At 38.6% G+C, this 8,825-nt stretch overlaps 1 long non-coding RNA gene across 1 annotated transcript; it reads right to left on the bottom strand.

Moving 5' to 3' along the window:
• On the bottom strand, positions 1 to 1,139 carry LOC147537352 (uncharacterized). Its single transcript, XR_015226114.1, has 2 exons — positions 986 to 1,139; positions 1 to 376 (listed from the first exon to the last, which is right to left on the bottom strand). It is a non-coding gene; the product is annotated as an uncharacterized LOC147537352 (long non-coding RNA).
• Positions 1,140 to 8,825: the final 7,686 nt, after the last annotated feature.

Raw genomic sequence — 8,825 nt, 5'->3', positions numbered from 1 at the left:
TTGAAGGCCAAAAATAAAAGTAGTTCTTCCATATATATTTAAGAGTATTTGTTCGTTCTAAATCAATCGACATCTGAAAATTAGATTACATTAGCTAATTTGAAAAATCCATGTGATCCAAATCATATTGGAAAACGATCGACCAATTAACACAAACTTGTGGACTAAAACGATAATAAGAAAAAAGTAACCTTGAAAAATAACAATAAGATGTGTACTCTAAACTTCATAACAAATGGAAGCACAAAACTTAGAACTCATTCGCACAACAAGTGTATCCGGGACACGATCCTTCGCAGCACTCGAAGATCCACCATCTACGTTCATTTTTTGTCGGAAGCTTTAATCTTGCCATTCTGTCAGAATCTACAAAATCCTACCCCAAAAACAAAAATAGTGTTTCAAAATCTGTTATATTCTCTTACTCAAAACCAAACGGATATGCATTCAAGTTGAGTGTTAACAAAAATAACAGAGAGTGGGGGGTTGGGTTGTGATTAATCATTAGGTTTTATTAGAATCTTCAAATGCTAGACAAAAAAAAAATTACCATTTGATATTAAATCTGATATGTTGTAGAATCTAAACTCAAATTTAGGGTTTTTCTAGAATCAATAAAATGTTACAGAAAAAAAAAATTGCTAAACCAAATTTAGAGTTTTTAATACAATATGTAAAATGATAAACCAAATTTATGGGTTTACTATAATCGAAACTACATTGGATCATGAAAACTAAAATCACATGGAATTGGGGGTTGGTTTTACTAATCACTAGATTTTTTTAGAATCTTCAAAATGCTGGACAAATATTTTAAAATATGATATTAAATCTGATTTATTACATAACTAATGCCAAACGAAATTTAAGATTTAATTTTACCAGAATCTGTAAAGTGCTAAACAAAATTAATGATTTTATTATAATCAGAATTACATTAAACCATGAAAATTAAAATCACATGATAGAGAAGAGAAAGCAATACCTATATTACTTTCGTTTAAGAATTTATGGTCTTCTCCGGCACTGGTGAAGAAGAGATTAGAAAGAGATAGGTGGAGTTTCTTGTCAAGAGGTTCTTCTCGGTGAAGTTCTTTGAGTTCTATCGGTCAAGAGTTTAGAGAACTAATTCCTAGATTAGAGGAAATTAAAGATAGTGGTGTGGAGGTATAAAGCGTTATTCCTGTACTACCCCCACATCACCTGCCTCTAAGACAAAAGACAACTCCTTTCTTAGATATGAAATGACCATTTTGCTCTTTCTCATATATGAGGCGGTCATGCAACAGGTACAAAAATCATTTTCTGAGGTATTCACAGGATTCCGTTGATATATAGTTCTGATATTCACCCCATGGCAACGTCTCTCACATGAAATATTTGTTACTATTCCGTAGAGGCTTTTCTCAAATTTGCACCTCGCATTTGATCACACCTAAAAATATTGCACCTTTCTAATTCTGACCTAATGATTGCATGGACCACTTAATTTTGTTCCCTTATTTGAAAAACATGTAGGGTATTAAATGTCGGTATATGTCTGCCAATACTACTTGAGCGTTTGTATTCGCATTCAACCGACATAAATTTTCAATTGCATATTGAATTTCCTTCACACATATACACATCTATATAATAAAACAGAAAGGAAAACGATGATTGGGATATAATATTTTTTTAATAAAAGATATTGTCCAGAAGCCCTTTTCAAAATTTAAAAGATAATCCTTTTTAGAAAAAAAATAATAATGTCTTTAGAAAAAAATAACTAATTTAAGAAAAAGGAAACAAAAGATATTTCAAAGGTTAAAAAAAGAAATTAAAATATCTTTCAATAAAATAATAACTAATTTAAGAAAAGGAAACAAAAGAAATTAATGACAAAAATTAGGGTATCCAGAATGTAGCAATAATAAATACGGAAAGTCGATGACATGTTTGAAGAAAAAAAAGAAAATAATACCAAAAAATTAAGGTATCCAGAATATAGCAATAATAATACCAAAAATCGGTGACATGTTTGAGGAGAGCGCCTAAAACGATACTATGGGGCGACTCTAGAAGCACTAGATTAAAATTTCGTTACATTTGATTAATACAACTGCAAGGCACGTATATATATATATATATATATATATATATATATATATATATTTACTATACGGTACCATCTTGGGACGAACTTGCGGGTTGTGTTAGTCGTCTTCATCTATCCTTCAATAAAGATTTCTTGTTCTAACAATTGGTACCAGAGCCTTGTTGAGATTGAACGAAGAAGAAGATGGGATCGAGAAGTGGTACGGTCAAATCAGGGAAATATGAGATAGAGAAGTTCAATGGGAAAAACGATTTTTCTTATTGGCGGATGCAGATGAAGAATCTGTTAATCTCGCAGAAATTACACAAGACGTTGACGGGAAAGAAACCAGGAGATATGTCAGATGAGGATTGGGAGGAGTTAGATCTCGAAGCACGGGCTACCATTATGTTGTGTCTTGAGAGGGACGTGGCGTTCCTAGTAGACGAAGAAACAACGGCGGCGGGTGTGTGGTTAAAATTAGAAAACAGTTTCATGACGAAAACTTTAACGAATCGGGTCTACTTAAAATCCAAATTATTCACATGTAGAATGGAAGAGGGTTCTTCTATTCAGGAATATGTGAATAGGTTTGACAGGATTATCTCAGATTTGAAGGATATTGATGTTAAGGTTGAGGATGAGGACCAAGCCCTCATATTGTTACTTTCATTACCTAAATCCTATGAGAACCTTGTTCAAACTTTGATGCTTGTTGGTGATAGTCTAACCATGGAAGAGACGAGAAATTCGCTATTAGCGGATGACCTTCGTAAGGTTGCTACTAGCAGTATGGCGTCGGGTGGAGTAGACAAGGAACAAGCACAAGGGTTGTTTGTAACGAGGGGGAGGAGTAATGAAAGGGGAAAGGGAAAGGGCGGGAAATCTAGATCCAAATCTAGAGGCTCTTTCAAGAAAACGTGCTTTAGTTGTGGTGAGCTTGGCCACTTTAAAGCGGCTTGTCCAAAGAGAAAGTTGAAGCAAAAGAACGAAGGCTACAAGGAGAAACAAGAGATGCAAGAGGCGGGATATGTGTCAGAAGAGGCGGACGAATGTTTCTCGGTGACAGAGGAGTCTGAGAAGATCTTCGATAAGTGGATGCTTGATTCAGGGGCGTCACACCATATGTGCCCAAATAGGGAGTTGTTTACTACCTATAGGAGTATAGATGGTGGTACAGTTATACTGGGTGATGATAGTATATGTAAAACTGTGGGACTCGGAACAATACGGATCAAGATGCACGATGGAGTGGTGAGAACATTGACGGACGTAAGACACATACCCGATTTGCGGAAAAATCTAATTTCCCTTGGTGTGTTGGAGCGGAACGGCTGTAAGATAATTATAGAGAATGGCTCCATAAAAGTCGTTAAGGGTTCTTTGGTGGTAATGAGAGGTACTCGTTACGGAAATTTATACAAACTTTTGGGGACAACAATTACGGGAGATGTAGCAGTAGGAATCAGTGGAAGGGATCCAACGGCTAGTACGAGGCTTTGGCATATGCGCCTTGGGCATATGTCAGAAAAAGGTCTATCTCTGATGTGCGGGAAAGACTTGTTGAAGGACATGAAGAAGCCTTGCATGGAGTTTTGTGAGCATTGTGTGTTCGGGAAGGCACACAGGGTGACGTTCTCTACGAGCAAGCACAGGAGCAAAGAGGTGTTAGACTACGTACACACCGATGTCTGGGGACCGGCAAAGTTACCTTCCAAGGGTGGTTCCAGGTATTTTGTTACATTCGTTGATGATCATTCGAGATTTGTCTGGCTTTATTTTCTGAAGCATAAGAATGAGGTATTCAACACATTCCTGGTGTGGAAAGCAATGGTTGAGAACAAAACTGGTCGAAAGCTGAAGACGTTAAGGTCGGATAATGGGACCGAGTACACGGATGGGGCATTCAAGGAGTTTTGTAATCAGGAAGGCATTGTGAGGCACTGGACAGTAGTAAACACACCTCAGCAGAATGGAGTCGCAGAGAGATTGAACCGTACACTACTTGAGAAGGCTAGATGTATGCGCTCCAATTCGGGATTAGGCGTAGAATGGTGGGCAGAATCTGTTGCTACAGCTTGTTATATTGTGAACAGGTCTCCACATTCTTCTTTAGATGGCGGCATACCTTACGAGGTGTGGTCAGGTGAACATGCAGATTACGGGAGACTTAAGGTTTTCGGTTGTACGGCCTATTACCATGTTAAAGGTAACAAACTTGACAATAGAGCAAAGAAGGCAATTTTCTTAGGATATGCTACAGGAGTCAAGGGTTATCGGCTATGGTGTACGGAAGACAAGAAGTTTGTAATCAGCAGAGATGTGGTGTTTGATGAGTCATCTATTGTAGCTATGGCGAAAGCTACGGTGCCTAGTTGTGGTGATGTTGGGTCTACTAAAGCTCAAGTAGTGGAAGTAGAAGCCGAAGACCAACGGGTTTCTAGGAATCATGATCAGGTGGAGCATCAGGATAATACTCAGGATGAGAAAATTGATGAACCCGATCATGAGGAGGTTCAAGGGGAAGGTACACAAGTTTTACAACAACAACAACAGGATGTTTCGGTACACACTAGGCCGAAACGGTTATATAAGCCGGTACAGAGGTTAGGGTCAGACAAACCTCTTAGGCATTATGGGCAGGCAAATCTTGTTGAATATGCACTCTCGGTGGAAGACGACGAGCCGGTCACCTTCAAACAAGCTGTTACCGCGGAGGATAGAGAGAGTTGGTTGGTTGCTATGCAAGAAGAGATGGAGTCTCTTCACAAGAACAAGACATGGGAGGTTGTCCCATTGCCCGAAGGTAAGTCTGTTATTGGTTGTAAATGGGTGTACAAGAAGAAAGAGGATTCTTCCGAGATCAAAGGTACAAGGTATAAGGCAAGACTAGTGGCCAAGGGTTATGCACAGAAAGAAGGGGTCGACTACAATGAGATTTTCTCACAAGTCGTGAAACATACTTCTATTCGGGTGTTATTGAGTATTGTTGCTCATAGTGATCTTGAGCTGGAACAACTCGATGTTAAAACCGCCTTCTTGCACGGGGATTTGGAAGAAGAAATTTATATGGCTCAACCTGAGGGATACAAGGTTGAGGGCAAAGAAAATCAAGTATGTCGTTTGAGGAAATCTCTTTACGGATTGAAACAATCCCCTCGCCAATGGTACAAACGATTTGATTTTTTCATGCTAAAGCATGGTTTTCGCAGAAGTGACTATGATTGTTGTGTATACATCAAGAAGCTTCGCGAAGGTGACTTTATTTATCTCCTTTTGTATGTGGATGACATGCTTATTGCTTCTCGAAGCATGGTGGAGATAAATAAGTTGAAATCTCAACTCAGTCAAGAGTTTGAGATGAAAGACATGGGCGCTGCAAAGAAGATACTGGGAATGGAGATTAAGAGAGAGCGGTCAAGTAAGAAACTGTACTTGAATCAGAAAGGTTACATCGAACGAGTAGTTTCTCGGTTCGGGATGCAGAATGCGAAGGCGGTGTCAACACCTTTGGCACCACACTTCAGGCTCTCGGGAAAACAATCTCCCACTACTATGGTGGAGAAGGATCATATGGATCGTGTACCGTATGCTAGTGCAGTTGGCAGTTTGATGTACGCTATGGTGTGTACTCGTCCGGATATTTCACAAGCGGTCAGTGTGGTTAGTAGGTTTATGGCAAACCCGGGGAAGACACATTGGAAAGCTGTGAAGTGGGTCTTGAGGTACTTGAAGGGTACCGTTGATACGGGTTTGTGCTTTGGTGGAGACACATGTCAGGTAAGCGGTTATGTTGACTCGGATTATGCTGGCGATCTAGATAGAAGACGATCTACTACTGGTTATGTATTTAGGGTACATGGTGCTCCAGTTAGTTGGCGATCGATGTTACAATCTACAGTTGCGTTATCTACTACGGAGGCCGAGTATATGGCTATGGCCGAGGGTGTGAAGGAAGCATTGTGGTTGTGGGGTCTTCTGGATGATCTAGGGATTAAGCAGGAGTGCGTGGATGTATGGTGTGATAGTCAAAGTGCGATCCACTTGGCGAAGAATCAGGTCCATCATGCTCGTACTAAGCATATCGATGTCAGGTATCACTTTGTACGAGATGTCATAGAGGAAGGTGATGTTTCTCTCATGAAGGTACACACAGATGAGAATCCCGCGGACATGTTGACTAAAGTGGTGACATGTAGCAAGTTTCGGCATTGCCTGGAATTGCTACAAATCGGCTCGTGTTAAGTTGCCCGAAAGGGCGTAATGGCGACAAGGTTTTCTTTATGTGAAGGGTTGGTAGAACTACGGTAGGCTTGATCCTGTAAAAGGGTACGTAGGCAGCCATGGTCATATGGCGCAGTCGGATGAAGTTACAAGAAGCAGATATATCTTACAAGGAGTATCCTAGTGTTCGTCCAAAATTTGAAGAGTATCAAATTGTGTACGAGGTGGAGAATTGTGAGAGGCGGTTTACCAATACCCAAATTTAGAAACCAAAGTAGGCGGTTTCATTCCAAGGCAGTTTGGTTTCTAAATTGGCATCAATTGTGAGGCGGTTTAGCAACCCAATTGAGAGGCGGTTTGGATTCCTAAATTGGGTTGGGTTTCTTAAATTGAACCGGCTTATAATAATATAAATAGGGGGTTGATCAACACCACAACACACCAACACAAGCAACAACAACTCTTCTTTAGAGAGAGCTAAAGAGAGAGAGCAAGAGTGAGAGAAATTTTTCATAGTTTTTTGAGCGGTGTTAAATTTCTCGGTCGTCGAAGATTTAGTATAGAAGGTTATTACTATACGGTACCATCTTGGGACGAACTTGCGGGTTGTGTTAGTCGTCTTCATCTATCCTTCAATAAAGATTTCTTGTTCTAACAATATTGCTCTTTTAGAGAAACAAAGAAATGTTTCAGGATGCAAACCAGAGGCTCTGAAGCCCAAAATAGCAACAACGATTGTTTTAAACGAAGCCTACTTGAGGGCATCTTCTTTGGATAATAACAACAACGAAAATGTATTTTGATTATGAGGAGCACCAAGAGAAAGAGGTTGAGTGATTAAATCCCAGAGAACAACAACCCTTCATCTCAGAATTACGGAAAACATCAAAATCGAATGTTGTGAAGACTAATGTTGATGGTAAATCAGGGAGCAACAACATGTATAGCAAGAAACCACCAAGGAGAAGAATTAGCTTGTGAAACAAAATTTTTTCTAGCATACACATCCATGGAATCAGAGTGTAGATCGATACTACTTAGGTTAGAGTTAGCAATTCATTTAAGCGTAACAGGTTGTGAAACTGAAGGTGATGCAAAACGGTGTAACAAGTATGTTCGACACATTTGAACCACTCTCCTTGGAAAGTCAGAGCATTAATTGGCGAGATCCATGGTACGAAGAAGAAATTTGAATTTACCATGCATCTTCAAATTTTTACCTAGAGAACGCAACAGTGCAGCCCATTCTTTGACAAATTATACTTTGTAAGCAAACTACGGATGGGACCTACTCCACCTAATTGTATTAAGGATGTTATCGAGAGAACAATGTAAGCAAATTACGGATGGGACCTACACCGCCTAATTGTATTAAGGATGTTATCCAAAAAGATAATCATCTGATGTTGAATTCTATTGAATGAATAAAAATGCGAAAGGCAATTTCATCAAAATAAAAATAACTGTCTTTTGTTACTTCCATATTCTAAGCCTAACATCGAAAACCTAAAACATAGTGACAGGTAGGCAGCATGACTGTGGCTGAAAATTTGAAAGCTCAATGCCAAATTTTGGCCGCGGCTTTGAGGAATAAAGAAAAATCTCTGGGGCATAAAGACTTAGCCAATCAAAGTTGACTTAGAGGACATATTTATTTGTTAGTCCAAAAATAAATCTGATTTCTTTTTAGCCCTTATTCTTCATCTCCCCACCTTTACCCATATATTCTCTCTTTCTTTTATTCTCATTCCAAAAGCCTGTAAGCTTTCTTAAGCAACCCATTTCTTCTCTTAGAGAATGTAAGCAACCTATTTCTTCTCTTACAAATGTTACTTCACGAAATCTGATTTCTTTTTAGCCCTTATTCTTCATCTCCCCACCTTTACCCATATATTCTCTCTTTCTTTTATTCTCATTCCAAAAGCCTGTAAGCTTTCTTAAGCAACCCATTTCTTCACTTAGAGAATGTAAGCAACCTATTTCTTCTCGTACAAATGTTACTTCACGATTAACCTTGTTTTAAATCCTCTTCACTTCAACTCTTCCTCTACCCATTATCTCTCTCTAAGCTTTCTCTCTCTAAAGATAATAACCCGAATGTAATACCCTATAACACAACTGGTTATTTTAGTGAGAGAAATGATGAAAGAGGGAGAAAGGAGTATAGATCATGCTTGTGTTGTTAGTAGTTTATTTGTGTAAGATTACAATTTATAAGAAAGGAAAGATTATGTCATATTGGAGTATTGATTTTGTTTTAAAAGTGAAGAAAGAACAGAAGTAAATTGATGAAAACCCTAAATTTACCCAACCACCACTTAGGCAATTCTCTTTACTAACAAAATGGAAACAAAACTCTACGTTCTTGTTGTCTATTACTTTCTTAATTTCTCATATTCTCTCTCCACATTAACTAAATTCATTCTAGATTCTACAGAAACATTAGGGTTTTTAGAGAACGAAAGAGGAAGAGACAATTGGTAAGGTTAAATATGTGGTAGTAAGTGATAGTGGAGATGATCGA

The sequence above is a fragment of the Eschscholzia californica genome, unplaced genomic scaffold (assembly GCF_041429995.1).
Source record: "Eschscholzia californica isolate CP2 unplaced genomic scaffold, dmEscCali1.0.p SCAF_5, whole genome shotgun sequence".
Classification (NCBI taxonomy): domain Eukaryota; kingdom Viridiplantae; phylum Streptophyta; class Magnoliopsida; order Ranunculales; family Papaveraceae; genus Eschscholzia; species Eschscholzia californica.
The sequence above is the reverse complement of the archived record's forward strand: the minus strand, read 5'-3'. Positions and strand labels throughout refer to the sequence as shown.